This window comes from Camelus bactrianus, chromosome 4 (genome assembly GCF_048773025.1).
Source record: "Camelus bactrianus isolate YW-2024 breed Bactrian camel chromosome 4, ASM4877302v1, whole genome shotgun sequence".
NCBI lineage: Eukaryota > Metazoa > Chordata > Mammalia > Artiodactyla > Camelidae > Camelus > Camelus bactrianus.
Window position 1 is genome coordinate 54,203,199 of NC_133542.1, and position 16,560 is coordinate 54,219,758.

The window sequence follows — 16,560 nt, forward strand, 5'->3', positions numbered from 1 at the left end:
TTGAATTTATCCTCTAATTTCTCATATTTTAGCTCCTATTTTCTCTCACTGGCTTATTGTTCTATTTTCTAGAAGAATTTCTAGACTTCCTAGACTCTGATACTTTCCAATCTCTACCAGGTATTTTATTTTAGCAATCATATTATCATGTTGTAGTGGTTTGTTCTTATTCCCTGCCTGCTCTCTTTTTATGATATCCTCTTCTTTTTTCTTCATGAATGCAATAGCTTCTTTTATTGTCATAAGGATATAAAAGCTTTCTCCTTCTCCTTGTGTTATAGCTTTTCTTCTCTGTTAATTTTGGTTTCTGTCTTTCATATTGGAGTGCTTCCACATATATCTTGTGTTCCTTGTCTAACTGTATTTTGGGATCAGGCATTGGAATGCTAACTGAAAGCCATGCATAGGGCATGGGGTCAGTGTGCTTGTGGAACAGTATGCCGTTACCAAGGCATCAGAGTCACTCACCTATCTGTTCTCTATGCTAAGATTTTTTTTTAAATGTTATTGACATCTCCCATTTGTGTTGTCTCTTCTGTTATTCTTTTTGTCTTCAGGTCCATACTTTGTCATCCCTTTAATGTCATTATACTAGATTTCCTGTAGGGAACCAAGATAAATGTGTATGTTCAAGCTGCAATGCTTAACTGCAAATCTATATGCACTTTTCTTCTATGAGATGTTTGTCTGTATCCTGTCATTTTAATACTTCTATGTATACTAATAACATTTGTTTAGACATATTCTATCTTATTTTTCATTTGCTCTTCATTTTTCACTTTTCTGTGCAAAAAAATTTTAATCCTAATATAGTCAAATTTCTCAAGTATATCATCATACCTAGGAAAAATTTTCCTCATTCTAAAATATTCTGCAATGTTTTTCTACTTATTTTATAATTTTTCATAATATTTAAAATTTTAACTTTGAATATAAATTTTATGTTGTGATATGGATAGCAATTTATTTTTTACTAAATGGAAGCTATTTAAAGTAAATAGTTTTGTTCTCACCAATCTCATATTACATCTATATTATATTTTATATTCTTATATATCTTGGATCCACTTCTAGATTCTCTATTTTATATCACCAATTGCTGGATCTGTATTACAGTTTAAAGATACTAGTTTTGTAGTGCATTTTGATACCTTCAATGGCAAATGCCCTCACTCCTTGGTCTTCTCTATTACGTTTTCTTTCAGTGGCTCCCAACTGTATTTTTTGAAATAAAGTTTGGGTCAGTTTTCAACTTTAAAAAAACTTTATTGCAATTTTTATAGTCTGTATACAATTTTAGATTAATTAGAGAGAAAATTCACACTTAATTGAGCCTTCTTATCTAGAAGCATGAATGTCTCAAAGGATATTAAAGTTTTCTCTCATAATTTTCTTTATAGAGGTTCTGTACATTCCTTCCATAAGATGTAATTTTATTCCAGCTATCATTCCTATACCTGCAAACCACAGATTTTCAGATTTGCTTACCTTTTTGAATGCTATCATTCTACTATTTTTAAACAATTTTAGTTAAATTTTCCTTATTTTTATTTACCATTCAATAAATATTTCAACTTCCACTATGTTCCAGGAAATATTAAGACACTCAGGCCATAATATTAAATAAAAAGAGACATGATGCTTCTTGCCCTTGGATAGATAATTATATCATTTTCAAATGAGGATTACATTTTTCATATGCAATATATATTTTTTCTTATTTTTATTATTGTATTGATTAAGATCTCTAATTCAATATTGAAAAATGATAAGTTTCATCTTTATCTTATTTATAACATTTGAATAAATATGTCTGATATTTCCCATTAGGTGTGATATTTGCTGCTAGAGTCTGATTTAAAAAAACTATCATGTTAAGGAAGTTTTGTTCTGTATTCTATTTATAAAAGTTTTGTAACCACAAATAATGTTGAATCAAACCATCCCTGAATTCCTAGAATAAACCCCTCTTAGTAATTTCAAAGTGTTCTATATTTATCCTGCCTGACAGAATCTAATAATGTTTTAAGATTCTTATATCCATAGGAATAAAAAGATTGATCTAGTTTTCTTTCACTGTGATCTTTTTTGAGTTGGATATTAAAATTACACTAGCCTCAAAGTGAATGAGAAAGTTTTCCATAGATCTTTGTATTTTTAAGATATTTACTTAAGAAATATTTTTTAAAAGCAGAATAATTTTCTTGCCTTTGAAAGTTTGAAAGAATTTACGAACAAAATTAGCCAGATTTCTTCTTGAGTGATGTTCGTTTGATACCTGTTCAATTGTATGTGTGATTATTGATCTACTCATTTCTAGTTTAAGAACCAATTTGGGAATGTACTTTTCCCCTGAAAATCATCCGTCTATCTTATTAAATATGTTGGAATAAAGTAGCATTTATTGTTCATCTGTGTGTTTTATCTGAGGGAGTTGGTCAGAAACAACTAATTTTGTGGTCAAATGTAGACCCACTGTATCTAGGCTGAGAGGATACAATTTACCAGAGCCCACATCTGACTTGGTAGGTAGTTATTGTGTAAGATCATAGACTATCATAGCGTATAAGAATTGGCTAAAAAATTATTCCGAGTTCCTCATTATATAGCTGCAGAAACTAAGCCACAAAGAGGTTTAGTGGCTTACTCAAGGTTATGCAGCATGTGAATAAGATGTTTGAGGACTCTTTAATCCAGTAGAGTTATCTGCACTAAACAACACTTTGTTGTTATAAAAGAAAATATATAGATGTAAGTTAATAGGAAGAAATGCAAGATGACACTTCTGTAAATGTTCTGTGAATACTGTTTTGATATGATGCCACACTCTGTCTTCATTTCCTAGGTGAAGAACAGGAGGCACGAGGGGATCAAAGAAGAGCCAGTCATGATCCAAATCCAGCCTGAAACCTCTTCCTATTGACTGCCTTACCTGTCAGTAACTCAATAAGCAACGTTGCCTCCTACGAAAGGAAACGCTCTGAGGAAACAAATGGAGAGAAATCTTCATTCCTGTAAGTATTCAATAGAAAAGATCTTACTTGTTGCTATTCTTTTACTTATTAAAATAGGACAAATATAAAAGAATGATAATACTCAATGCCTGCCAGAGTCCAGGGAAAATTGAGGCCCATGTATTATGATAAAATAACAATCTTTGGAAAGACAAATTAGCAAACTAAGGGAAAGTGCTATGTGAATGAAGGTCCTTATTGAGGCAGTCTCTAATAACAAAGACTTGAAGCAACAGAATTAGTCTGAGGGGAAGGTCTAGGAAAACTGTGGTATGTGTGAGAATACTGTGTAGCTAATGGATATATCCTTATCATTAGGAAAACAAGCATGAAGCAATGGCCTTACCACTGTGTCTTCACTCCTCTACACTTGGCTCAGTTAGCTCCATACACACTGAAATCAAGGTGAAGGCCAGCTGGACTCGGAAGAGTCTTGTTTCCAGGCTCCTTCAGGTCATTGGCAGAATTCAGTATTTTGCAGTTGTAGGACTGAGGTTTTTCATCTTCTTGCTGGCTGTAGGCTGGGGTTCACTCTCATCTCTAGAGGCTTCTCCCAGGTCCTTCCATGTGGCCCCCTCCATCTCAGCACTGGAGAACCTCCTTCGGGTGTTCCTCACTTTCTCTTTTGCCTCCAACTGGAGAAAACTCTGCTTTTATGGGGCTCGTGTGATTGGGTTAGGCCCACACGCATAATGTCTCTATATTAAGGTCAGTGTCTACTTTTGCCATGTAACATAACATCATCATGGAAATCAAACTAAGAGGCAGGTGGTGCCATGGGGTCGTCTTAGAGTTCTGCCAGCCACACCACAGACAGGACTCCCTCTCTCACTTCCTTCAAGTCTTCACTCACTTTTCAGCAAAGTGTTTCCCGGAATCTGTCTGAAATTTCAACTGCTCCTCCAGCCCCCGCCCAAACTTCCACTCCCTTTGCCTGTTGTTTTTTTTTTTTTTTTTTTAAATTCTTCTTTAGCACCTATCATCTAATGTACACTATATTTTACTTATTTAATTGTTTATTATCTGTCTCCTTCAGCAGATGTAACCTCAAAGAGATCAGGGACTTTGTTGTTCTCCGCTGTAGTTCTCACTCCTAGACTGGCACCTGGAACACAACAGATAATAAATATGCATTTGATGAGGGAATAAATGATACAAAATTATATAGAGTATGATTACAGTTATTTAAAAATATGAATGCATATAAACACAAATAAAATAGTATTGTTAAAATGGTAAGATTTTAATAGCTTATAAATCTGTTTTCTAAGCTTGGCACTGCTCTTACATTGACATAATAAAGAAAAGGCCCGAAAATGGGGCCATTCTCTGGGGAGTGGGAATTAGCCAAGTATGACCTACGTCGTGAGCAGATAGTTTTGAGGTAATGCTAAGGACTCAGCATCTCATTGTAGGCAGAAAAACATGCCAGAGGCGATGTGGTCACAGAGAAAGAGCGTGGGAAACGAATCGCCAAGACCTGGACTTGAGTCTCATTTCAAGTATTTACTAGCTGAACCTCCTTCCTCACTTTAGAGATGAGGACACTAACTACTTTCATCACTGGGCTGCCATGAGGATGCTGGAAGATGCTCAGTCTTGCTCGCTTTCACTTCACCCAGTCTTATTCACCTTTGTGATTTCCAAGAGAAAGACTTTCGTGCTGTACCAGCTTCTCTTCTTCATCTAACTTCTGTGCAGTTACAGAACAGGACTTTCTTGATAGGGTAGGATGATTTTTCAATAACAGTAATATCACCAAAATTTTTTAAAAGGAGATATTGGTTTCCAATAATTTAACTAGCTTAAAATAACAAATCGAAATTCCTCTGTGGATAACAAAGTTTCCTGTTGAGCTCCAAAAGATTCTCCAGCAGTCTCAAATTATTGTACCTCGAAATTGTTTCAATAACCGCGTTCTATAAGACAGGAGTTTGTAATATCAGGTATTGATCAATACAAGATTGGATATTAGCTTTTTAATCAGAAACGGGGGAAAATGAGTTTAAGTTCTGATCCTGTCAACTTCTCACTATTTGGCCTTGAATCATTCACCTTACTTCTCTTGGCCTTCTGGTACATTCTGAGAATCCTTGCATGCATGAGTAAATGACTCTTTGTGAAAAGATAATTCCCACAGCAATAAAAGCGATTACATTTTAAGCATCTAGTATATTCCAGGCGCTGTGCTATATTCTTTACATACATTATCTTAAAAGCACAAAACAAGCCAATCAACTGATACCGTTGTCTCCATTTTATCCGCAAGAAAGCTGAGGCTTAGAGAGATTAAGTAAATTCTCGAGAGTGGCACAATGAAATGCTAGAGTTGCTCTACTGCTATAATCTGTTAACATTATTTTGAATTTGGATTACTCTTTTCAATGCATTTACTCTCTGGCCCAATTTTGTGTCAAAGAGGATTTGGTTCAACATTCTATGCCTTTATCTAAGTCCTTAATTTTGAAAAAAAATAACAAAAGTTTGTTTGTTCCTTGCTACATCCCCAGTACCTAGCACAACATCTATTAGGTAGTAGGTGTTCATTAAATCACTTTTGAATGAATGAATGATACGGGGCAAAGACAAAGCCCTGTGCCAGGCCTCTACTGACATACAGTAGTATTGGTCCTTTTAGTTACAAATATGCTGGACTATGTTGTTGAGATATCATCATTTCTGTACTTTTATCTACAATTATTAAAGGGAGACATTCTGAAATGTTTTGCTGTGGTTAGGTACACTCTATCTATACTTTCCCCCTAAATCTACCATTCTGATAATCTTATTTTACAAAAAGTTTAAGCTGTATCTCATGTTTCATGAATATATTATTTTTATCATCTTTCTTCTCTTAGAGTTCACAAATACTCCATTTTGTCACTTGACCCAGTAAATTACTTGGGATAGACATTTAAGCACAATATATATTTTTGCAGCACACTCCTGTTGGTAAGGCAAGATAGTATTTTTCTCTCATAATTCTTATAAGATTCCTGGCAGAATTTTGAGGCTACATTTGGGAAGTTTTCTCAGCTGCAACAACAACAACAATAACCATTTATTGAAAAGCAGCATGTGTAAACACAGTGTAGACCCCGACCTGTTATTATCAAATTTAATTCCCCCCAAATCTATGAAGTAGGTATGACTGTCTGAAATGTACAAAACAGGAAGCCAAGACCAAAAGAGCTAAATATTTGCCCCAAGTCACCCATATGGTAAGTAGTATCAGGATTTAAAGCCAGGTCTCAAACCCCAAAGGTTTTGTTTTTAATGAATATCTATGTTTCTAGGCCAGGAAACATATTAAAAACATCCTAATGTTTTCTTATGATTACTTCATGTGTATTTGGCTTCTGTTTTCTTTTGTTTGGATTAGGCTAGGTTATGCTGCAGTAACAAGTAACATCAATGATTTTAATGTTGTACTTATGTATCATATGGGTTTACATGATTGCAATGACTGGACGATCATGCTGGAAAGTCATACACAGGCAATTCATTGTTTTAAACTCAAAAATGATACACATCACTTCTGGCGACACTCCATGGCCAGAGAAAATCACGTGGCCAAACCAAACGTCAAAGGATGAGGAATCACAAACCTCCCTTGGATCTGGGAGGAGATAACCAGCAGTCAGTGGATAGTGGTAGTGTCTCCACAAATCCATGTGTTTTCTGCCCTTTTCAGAGTTGAAAATACTCTCTTTTTTAACACAGGAACAAAACATGGGTTGTGAAGTTCAGTTTTCATTAAAAATTATACCATTTTATATTTTCTTTTTTATTGAAGACAGTCAGTTTACAATGTTGTGTTGATTTCTGGTATACAGCATAGTGATTCAGAGATATATAGATAGATTCCTTTTCATATTCTTTTTCATTATAGGTTATTACAAGGTATTCAGTGTAGTTTCCTGTACTGTACAGTAGGAACTTGTTGTTTATCTATTTTATATATAGTAGTTAGTATCTGCAAATCCCAAACTCCCAATTTATCCCTGCACCCCTCCTCCCCCCCGGCAACCATAAGTTTGTTTTCCATGTCTGTGAGTCTGTTTCTGTTTTGTAAACAAGTTCATTTGTGTCATTTTTTTAGATTCCACATATAAGTGATATTATCATATGGTATTTTTCTTTCTCCTTCTGGCTTACTTCACCTAGTATGACAATCTCCAGGTCCATTCATGTTGCTGCAAATGGCATTATTTTATTCTTTTTTATGGCTGAGCTGTATTCCATTGTGTGTGTGTGTGTGTGTATGTATATATATATGTGTATGTGTATATGTGTGTATATATATATATATACACACATATACATATATATATATATATCTCCACAACTTCTTTAGCCAGTCATCTGTTGATGGACATTTAGGTTGTTTCCATGTCTTGGCTATTGTAAATACTGCTGCTATCAACATTGGGGTGCATATATCTTTTTGAGCTAGAGTTTTTTCCAGACGTATGCCCAGGAGTAGGACTGCTGGATCATATGGTAAGTCTGTTTTTAGTTTTTTAAGGCATCTCCATACTGTTTTCCATAATGGTTGTGCCAAATTACATTCCCATCAACAGTAGAGGAGGGTTCCCTTTTCTCTACCACCTCTCCGGCATTTATTATTTGTGAATTTTTGAATGACGGCCATTCTGACTGGTGTGAGGTGATACCTCATCATAGTTTTGATTTGCATTTCTCTGATAATTAGTGATACTGAGCATTTTTTCATGTGCCTGTTGATCATTTGTATGTCTTCCTTGGAGAATTGCTTGTTTAGGTCTTCTGCCCATTTTGGGGCTGGTCTGTTTGTTTTTTTGTCACTGAGTTGTATGAGCTGTCTGTATGTTCTAGAAATTAAGCCTTTGTCAGTCACATCATTTGCAAATATTTTCTCCCATTCCATAAGCTGTCTTTTCATTTTGTTTATGGTTTCCTTTGCTGTGCCATGTTATATTTTCTTATAATTATACCATTATATATTTTCACATAAAAATTATGCCATTAGATACAGTACTTGTATCTTGAATCTTACAGAAATTAAGTAAGCACTTTTAGCTGTCCTTCACACTTACCACAAGAAACACGTAGATCTAATCATTATTTCCTAGCCAGTTGGTCACCTCCATTGTTTCCCCATTTTATACATATTCTTTAAAAATCTGCACTCATTAGAGCCCCCTGAAATTACCTCATGAAACTACCCCTACTCTTTTTCAGCCTTATGAAAACTTACTGTTGTGAAACCATAATTGCAATTTTGTGTGCCCGATGTCCCCAGAGATTTTTTTTTTTTAATTCTGGAGATTAAGGATGGTTGGAAAAGAAGGACTCAATTATTTATTCCTCCCCCACCTTTATTAACAAGCTGTTGGAGATGAGAAAAATAAAGGAGTTAAAAAAAAAAAACAAACAACAGAGAAGCATTCAGGAAGGAAAACCCAACACAGGGCAAAAGTGGTGAAGCAAAGTCAGGAGATGACAGCTGTGCAGCGTATCTAGAGAGAAGCCAGCTCAGATCACAGGAGGGGGAATGGAAGACAGAAACTCTGGGAGAGAAGGTTTCCTGGCAGTCTGTTACATTTGAAAGGTAAACATACAATTGATCTCATGGAAAAAACCAAAAAACAAAAAACTAAGGATGGGCACACTGGAGACCACTCATGACAAAAGCAAACATAAAAACCAGGCAATCATTAACTGTAGGTAGAGTAAATACGTTGTACAAAATGGAATTATAACTGCTGAATTTGGCTCTGCCTGGTACAATATTGAAACAATAACTTTAAATACTGCTATTGTTTAAACAGAGTTAGACAGAGCTGTGGTAACTTATTTCCAAGTATCTCCCATCCTGCATGCCTTCTGCAATGAGACTCTGCCAGTCTTCTCACCCAGAGGTGGAGGTGGTTCCTCCTCTCCTAGGGTGCAGGCTGGCCTGGTCACTTACAGGGACCCACCCACTGGCAGAAGTGAATGCTGAAGCCCTGGAAGGCTGGACTTGAAGAGACAGTGTAGCTTCCGTGTTCAAGCTTTTGGAGTGCTTCCTCCTGGAATGCTTCCTTGAGACGGCCATGTTCTGAGGAAGCCCAAGGAAAGCATGTGCAGGAGTGCAAAGGAGCTCTGAGCGAAAGCCCCGCGGAGTGTAGCTCCCAGCCAGTCCGCCGGCTGAATGTGGTCTCAAATGAAGCCACGTGAGACCAGCAGAAGAACCACCCCACTGATGCAGAGCATCACGAAAAATAACAAATCCTTATTTCCTTAAGCCATTAATTTTGGGGTGATTAGTTATCCCCAAATGGGCAACTGAAACAATATCTGTATCGGGAGGCAAGGAGAGATGGGGTGACATGAGAGAGCTAAATCATCAACTAAAATGCCAGGAAATTAATAAATCATAGCTTCAAAGAGAAATCAAGAAGAAAAGCTCTAGGACTGCAGGATGAGAGATGTGGTGAGAGATGCCAGAAGAAACAATTTAAGTGTTTTAAGTTGTTGCCTGGGGCCAGACCGTCGGGTAGGCCAGGGGAGTGCAGGTTCTCATTATAGACCTTTTAGTAGTGTTTGATTTTTAAAATGTGAACATGAGGTGCTTTGATAAAAGTAAAATTGATATATATTTTAAACTTTTCTCTGGGATATGCAATCAGAGGAAGAAGCCAGGGCATACGAAGGCCTCCGGGCCCGGCAGATGAATGAGGAGACAGCTCTAATTTGGTCAATTGCTGTCTGCGGACCATCCTGCCTGCCCCTCAAGGCTTCTCTTCCCAACTAGGCCTCGCTTTTCAGTTTCAGTTCTTAGCAACCAGTTCAAAATGAGGATGTCTTTTAATGTACAGGCGAAGGCTTACGAGTAACTTAGAAGAAAAAAAAAAAAAACAAAACCAGGAGGCAGCCATAAACTATCCTTTTGTCTTTGGCTAATTTCTTTCATGGTTCCCTGTCTTTTTAAAACAAAAAGTGCAGAGAAAAATCCCAGAAACCCTTCGGCTACTAACACCTAAAATAAAAGGATAATATATTTAAATCACTGGCTCTGAGAACCTCTAAATAGTCCCAGCTCTGTGCAATCTGCTTGCTGGAAGACTTCTAATTCTTGTGTGGTCTTCGGGGTCCCACCTTGTTTGTGGCTATTCATTATCATCTTGACATAAATCTTAAGGAACTTGGGGTTCCTCCAGTAATATATAGATAGGAAAAAAAACTTGGGAAAACCTGCTTATTCTTATTTCTTCCTTCTTTCTCTTTACAATTCTTGATGCCATTCTTTGGCCTCTTAAACTTGCTTGCTTAAGCCAGCCTTTATTTCTTAGAGCAGCACATTCTGTGGCTTTGGCTGTGCAGGTCTGACCACTGGACAGCTTGGCTGGTTCATGCTTTTCAAAAAATCAGTCAAAGCAGCTGTTTGGCAAAGAGCATTGAGTGATTTTTCTTATTTTCCAGCAGAGCTGCTGTGGAATTACACCACTTCAACTCCATGCTCTCTCCTTCCCCCAAGTATCTTGACTCACTCTTTAACTGGCCTTCCTATTCCTGCCCTGTCCTTGCCCCCACCCCCAGCTTAACCTGCTTTCAAAAAAGCACCCCAGGATTATGTTTTCTGATTGGGCATCTCCAGGATTGAAGGTGGAGCTGTTCTTTGGGAACGGGTCATGGAATGGGTGGACGGTCAGTTTGCATGCAGTGATGTTAAGATGGAAGGTGTGAGTGAAGGCCCCGTTTCTGCCGTCTCCATCCCCGCCAGCGTTAGTTACTGGGCCAACCTCGGCCAGTCTAGCACCATCCCAGCTTGTGACAGGCCCACTACCCCTGGGACTTGGAGTTGAATCTTATGCTCACAGGCTACTCTCTGCCCTGCCAAGCAGAACAAGAACAAGAATTAAAGCCAGTGGCAGAGCACTGTTGTGAGTCCGACATCAGACTGGCTACTTAGCGCGAATCCTTCCACCAGTCCTGAACGTTAGGTGTGCTTGTTCCCATTTTGCAGAAGAGCTCACCCGCTGGCCCAAGGTCACGTAACTAGCCAGAGGTAGAGGCAGGATTTTGATCTGTATCTTTCTGGTCCCCAGACCTCAGTCTGCTCTGTCACGTTGCTCCAGATACTACTGGCCTTCCAGGTCCCGCAAACACATACTGCTGTGTTGACCTGAAATAAGCAGGTCCAAAATGGCTTAGTTCTGTCTTACACCGAGTCTCTCTTCCTAAAGGTGTGAGTCTCTCACTGCCGCACTCTTTCTAGTGAATTAAGCCCCCTTCATGGTGACACTTGTCTGAATTTGGCCAGTCCACTGAAATCTGTTCCTTGAACCCCAGGCAGCTTCGGCAGAGGCCAGTCTAGAGAGCGGCCAGTTCCCTCAGCCCTGGCTGCCTGGTCTTGCCTGCCTCCCCTCCCTGCTGCCCAAGACATACGCATGTCATTGTATCCTGAGCACTGGGTTATACTTAGTGTGGGACAAAATGAATCAAGCACAGATTGTGACCTCCAGGAGCTCCTGTCTGTCGGAGGTGGCTGAGATGCATGGCTGTATGCCGCTAGTAACAGTCCTCGTCACTGGAAGCCCCTGTAGAGCTCCCACTGTATGAAGGGCACTTTAAGAAGGTTATTTCCCTTTGTCTTCACAGTAGCCCAGTGACATAGGCTCTGTTATTATCCTCTTTTACAAAGAATGAAACTGCAACACGTAGGTAAGATTATGAACCCAGGCAGTTTGGCTCCAGATCCGAGCTCTTGAACACAACTGGGTTTAGTGGAGATGCTGCATAGGTTGCAAGAGAAGTACAGCTCATAGGAACTGAGAGGAGATAGGGCTGTGTAAAGCTAGGAAGGCTTCCTGCAGGAGGCAGGACTTGAGTTAAGCCCTGAAGGATGGGTAATATTGGACCATAAAGGCTGGGTACGCAGGAACGGAATTTCAGAGGGAGAGACTAGCAGTCAGCTGGTTGTTCGAAGGCTCTCGTTGCTCAGACCTCAACCTGTCTCCTCTCTGAGTTTGACATGAGCCATCAGCCCAGCACTGGATGCCCAGCAGTGTGGGAGGCTGGGTGGTCCTTTTGTCTATCAGTCTAAACATGTCTTTGGAAAAATACCTTTTTCCCCCTTTAACATGCTGCCCGGTTTCCCTCCTGGTTTATTACTATCTCTGGGCTGTGGAGTCCTTCCTTTAAGGATGTCAGTATGAAAGGACCTGGAGTGAGGATTTGACCCAGGTGGGAGAGCAGCCATCACCGTGTCAGAGGAGAGAATTCACTGCCCTGCCTAGGGAAATACTTTCGGTGTTGCTCAACCCCAGCGGGGACAGATGGCAGCAGGCCATTTAACCTCTGTGCCTTTCCCAAATGTGACGTGTCTGCTCATCTTGTTGATGACTGAACTGAGAGGGACACCATACTGAGAGGGCTGGGGAGAAACCTGAGAATGGACTCCTTATCCCCCTCACCCCTTCCCATGCCCATCTGCTCCAAGAAAATGATCATGTCAATGATGAACTTGTACCCCGTGCTTCCCACCGATGGCGCGGCACAGAGAGACAAGCGGGGGTAAACGTAATCCCCACCAACATAGCAATGCCCTTGGCCACAGCAGAAACTGGGTTTTTCTTAATCCTCTAACTTTAAATCCTTTCCAAATACAAACTCATTGACCAGTTAGCGTCATCTTGACAGAACTTTTTATTCACGTCATCTGATGGCTCCTCTCCAGATGTGTCATCATGGGTTGCCTCTTCTAAGTGTAGTCATTACGGTTTCTTGTTTTCATTTTCTGCTGAGTTACTTTGCCTGCTCCTGATGTTAGAAATGAACCTCTTCTCTCTTTCCTAAGCCTGAACTCCAGCCTCACTGTTTATATTCATTGTGTTCCAAAATAATTAGTCACTTGCCTTGGCAGTGTATCTTTAATGTGAGTTTTCTCAAGAGATACTCTCAGAATCCTCAAAACAAGGAGACTCAAAATCCTTCAGGTTCATAAATGGATTTTTACACTGCTTTTGTGTGTGTGTGTGTGTGTGTGTGTGTGTGTCCGTGTGTGTGCACACATGTGTTTTACTTTCTTCATCTCATTTCTGTTGTATCTCCCAGTGAACCTGGTACATGACTAGCCTCCCTTCAGAAGTTCAGGGCGCCTGGAAAGAAGATGTGGGGTCCTGAGGTGGGCGGTGCCCTCGCTTCTGTGGAGTCACATGAATGTAGCAAACGTTCCCAGTAAGTCCTAGTAAGTCGAAGGAGAAAATGGAATGAAAAAAGAGGGGGTGAGAAATGTCCTGTAACATGTTATTCCTCTCGGCTGGGGAGCACCACATGCAAAACTTCTCCAGTCACTATGAAGAGTCAGTTTTTTGAAGAAGTTCAGTGAGGTGATATGAAGTCATGTAACCTTACTGGACAATTTAAGTTCCCAGGACTCATGTTAGTTCAGGTGTGTTTTCCCTCCTGTAAGATCTTCACCATCAACTTGCCTTTTTATATTTATAGGGTTGCTATTGTGTCTCTTGTCCCTAAAATTTCCTAAGCCATATTCTCCCAATGCACTGGACTCCAGGCAAAGGGCATCTTTGAATTCCCGGTAGTGTCACCGGATATTTGTCTGTGTGCTAGTTGAATCCTTGTGCAGCTTTGAATCCTCCTCCCAGAGAAGTGCGGGGTTTTGGCTCTTGCAGATTCACTTAATCTTTTGCAGTACATGAATGATCCCTTCATTCTAAAGGCCACATGGTTGATTTGGTAATTTCTATAGATCTGTCTCTCACCAGTTCGCTTTTGTCTGCTCCTTCCTTTTCTGTTACTTAATTATTTCGTGAGATTTTTACTCCACCTTATTTACCATCCCCCGGTCAGGCCATTCTCTATTCTTCTCAACTTCAGAGCTTTACAGCCTAGCCTCCAAGAGCCTGGGGTTTCATCTCTGCTTCTTGCGTATCGTCCCCCGTCCTGCTAACTGAAGCAGAGACCAGGCATTATGTAATTCCTCACTCCACTGGTCATTTGTAGGGCTGCCTTTATGGGGATTTTGTCTCTGAAGACCTCATTCCATGGGAACTCTGATGTCCAGAAAGATGGACAGCAGAATTGCAGGTCACTGACTAGAGTGAGAACTTGTCTGCTGTTAAGTTGTCCATGTTCGTTAGTTTGGTTGGAAAAGCATGTTTTTTTAGACTTCTGTGCACAAAGACTTTTTTTTTAATTACACAAATTGTATTTTGATAATAGCATCCTGTGAGCTTTTAAAATATTTCAAGATGGTTTTATCGTAAGGGCTATGAGCTTTTAATCATATTTGTAATTTAATAGTTTTATTTAAACTATATTTTTGTTAAAAATGGCAACTTGGTAAAACAAGGCTTACAGTATCAATTCCTACTTATTTTTTATTGAAGTATAGTTGCTGTACAATATTATATAAGTTACAGGTGTACTGTATAGTGATTTACAATTTTTAAAGTTAATATTCTATTTATAAAATATTGTCTATATTCCCCATGTTGTACAGTATATATCCTTGTAGCTTATTTTATAACTAATTTTAAAAAACTGCAGCACTGAAATCCCATTTTGATTCAGACTTAAATATAATCAGTTAAGCTAATTCTAATACATTTTGCAAACTCAGGGCTTATAAAACATTCAGGAAAAAGACCAATTCAAGTTATCTTTCAAGCACCTACGTTCAAAACAGTTTGCTAATTCAGTGTTGGAAACTTTAACCAGAGTATCAAAATTAAAGAGATAAGAAACAACTGTATGAGAAATTCTGGAAATCTCAAACCTCCAATTTCCAGTCTTTTCACTTTCCAGTTCATCTTTTTTTAATTGCTGCTATAATGCTCTTTTAAAATATAAGCCAAATCAAGTAGCTTCCCTGATCAAAAGCCTTTAGTGAGTTCATTTAATGCCATAAATTAAGTCCAAATTCCCAGAACTGACAATGCAAAATCTTCACAATGTGGTTTCAGCTTCCCTTATTCTCACATTTTCGCCGTTTATTTCCTGCCTCTCTTCCTCTGTCCCTCCCTCCCTCCCAGAATATTAAACATCCACAGTAGAGCAGACATAGTGAGACACAAAGGGGACTGAGTCATCCCTCAGAGATCCCCAGTCTCCATCCTTCTGCAAAGGTCCATAGCATGTTCTACATACCCTGGTCCTACTGTCTTCGCTCCACCATGTTCCCACCGGTGACTCCGGTGCTTCCCCCTAGATGCCATCTCCACTACCGTCTCTCCCTATCTCTACTCTCTCCACCTGAACTCATCTCCTTCCTGAACACTCCACAGCCTAGGCTGCCCGCCTTTGATGTGCTTCCTGTAGTATATTTTTCTTTCATTAAAAAATTCTTTCTTGCAGGGAGGGTATAGCCCAGTGGTAGAGTGCGTGCTTAGCATCCACGAGGTCCCGGGTTCAATCCCCAGTGCCTCCCTTGTAAATAAATAAATAAGCCCAATTACCTCCCCCCAAAAATGAAAATAAATAAAAGATAAAAAATAATAATTAAAGACATCATTAAAATTTTTTGGGATCATGAAAGCATTACAGAATCACTATATAAGACTTTGAGAATGGAGGTAAGTGTAAAAAGAAAATATGATACATGGTCTAGTGTACAGGGTAGTCAGCGAGAATCTGAATATCCAGAGTCTAGTCCGCTCTCTGCACTGAGGAGCTGAGGGACATTGAGCATCGCATTTACCCACTGTAGGCCTCCTATTTCTTCTCCTCTAAAAGGTGGGAACTCAGTTCCTCATCAGGGAGGACCATTCTGGTTGCAGAACTCTCTGTCTAGTTTACAAGTCTACAGATGTGTTTTGCACGTCTTGGCTCCTCTGTTGGGCAGTGACATGTTCTTGTGGACACACCCAGTGCTTGGCCCAGAGCGAATCTGCCAACCATCTTGGAAGAATAAAGGCATGCATTGAGAGTCTCATAATTTTATCCCTAATAGACTCCACTTGTAATCATTTTCAGCCATTATATCAAATTTATCTAGCTTATTTAATGAAACATGCTGGACTTGAATGTTATTATTAGATGTAGGGTTTATTATTCTGGTCTCTTTTGTGTTTCTTTCTCTTCTAACTTAAAATGATAGCACTGAGCAAAACATTAGATTCTATCCACTTGAACAAACACCCTACACATTACTTAAAATGATTTTGTTCAAAGTCATTGCAAACCCATACAATGCATGAGTCTATGTTTAATGCTATCCTTGCTTCTGAAATTTGAAGTTTTTTCTCTGTCTAGAACTCTGTGATTTGAAGAACTGGGCAGGGGGGGTGGGAACCGAGAGTAGCAACTTCATCGTAAGGTTATCCGGCAGTAACTGGGTAAGGGCATAGATTTATAAATCCCTATAGTTCTTTAGAATTTCTGTATATTTGGGGGCAGGTGGGAGAGGTTGTTCTGTAACATTACCTCTTTCCTAAATGTGATAGCCACATTATCCTTCCTCTATGTTTGCTACATAATTACCCTTGAGAGTAGTCTCTGGGTCTTATATAGGCAACCAGTAGATACTTTGTTCCCTCTCTGCTTCCCAGTGTGGAGGATG

General features: G+C 39.2%; 1 long non-coding RNA gene across 6 annotated transcripts in view; it reads left to right on the forward strand.

The window, feature by feature from the left end:
* The window catches only part of LOC123616659 (uncharacterized), a 409,877-nt gene that overhangs the window by 357,329 nt on the left and 35,988 nt on the right, over window positions 1-16,560 (forward strand). For all 6 annotated transcript variants that reach the window (XR_012506484.1, XR_012506482.1, XR_012506481.1 and 3 more), the window contains one exon: window positions 2,846-3,014. This is a non-coding gene — a long non-coding RNA (uncharacterized LOC123616659). The remainder of the gene's footprint in view (window positions 1-2,845; window positions 3,015-16,560) is intronic.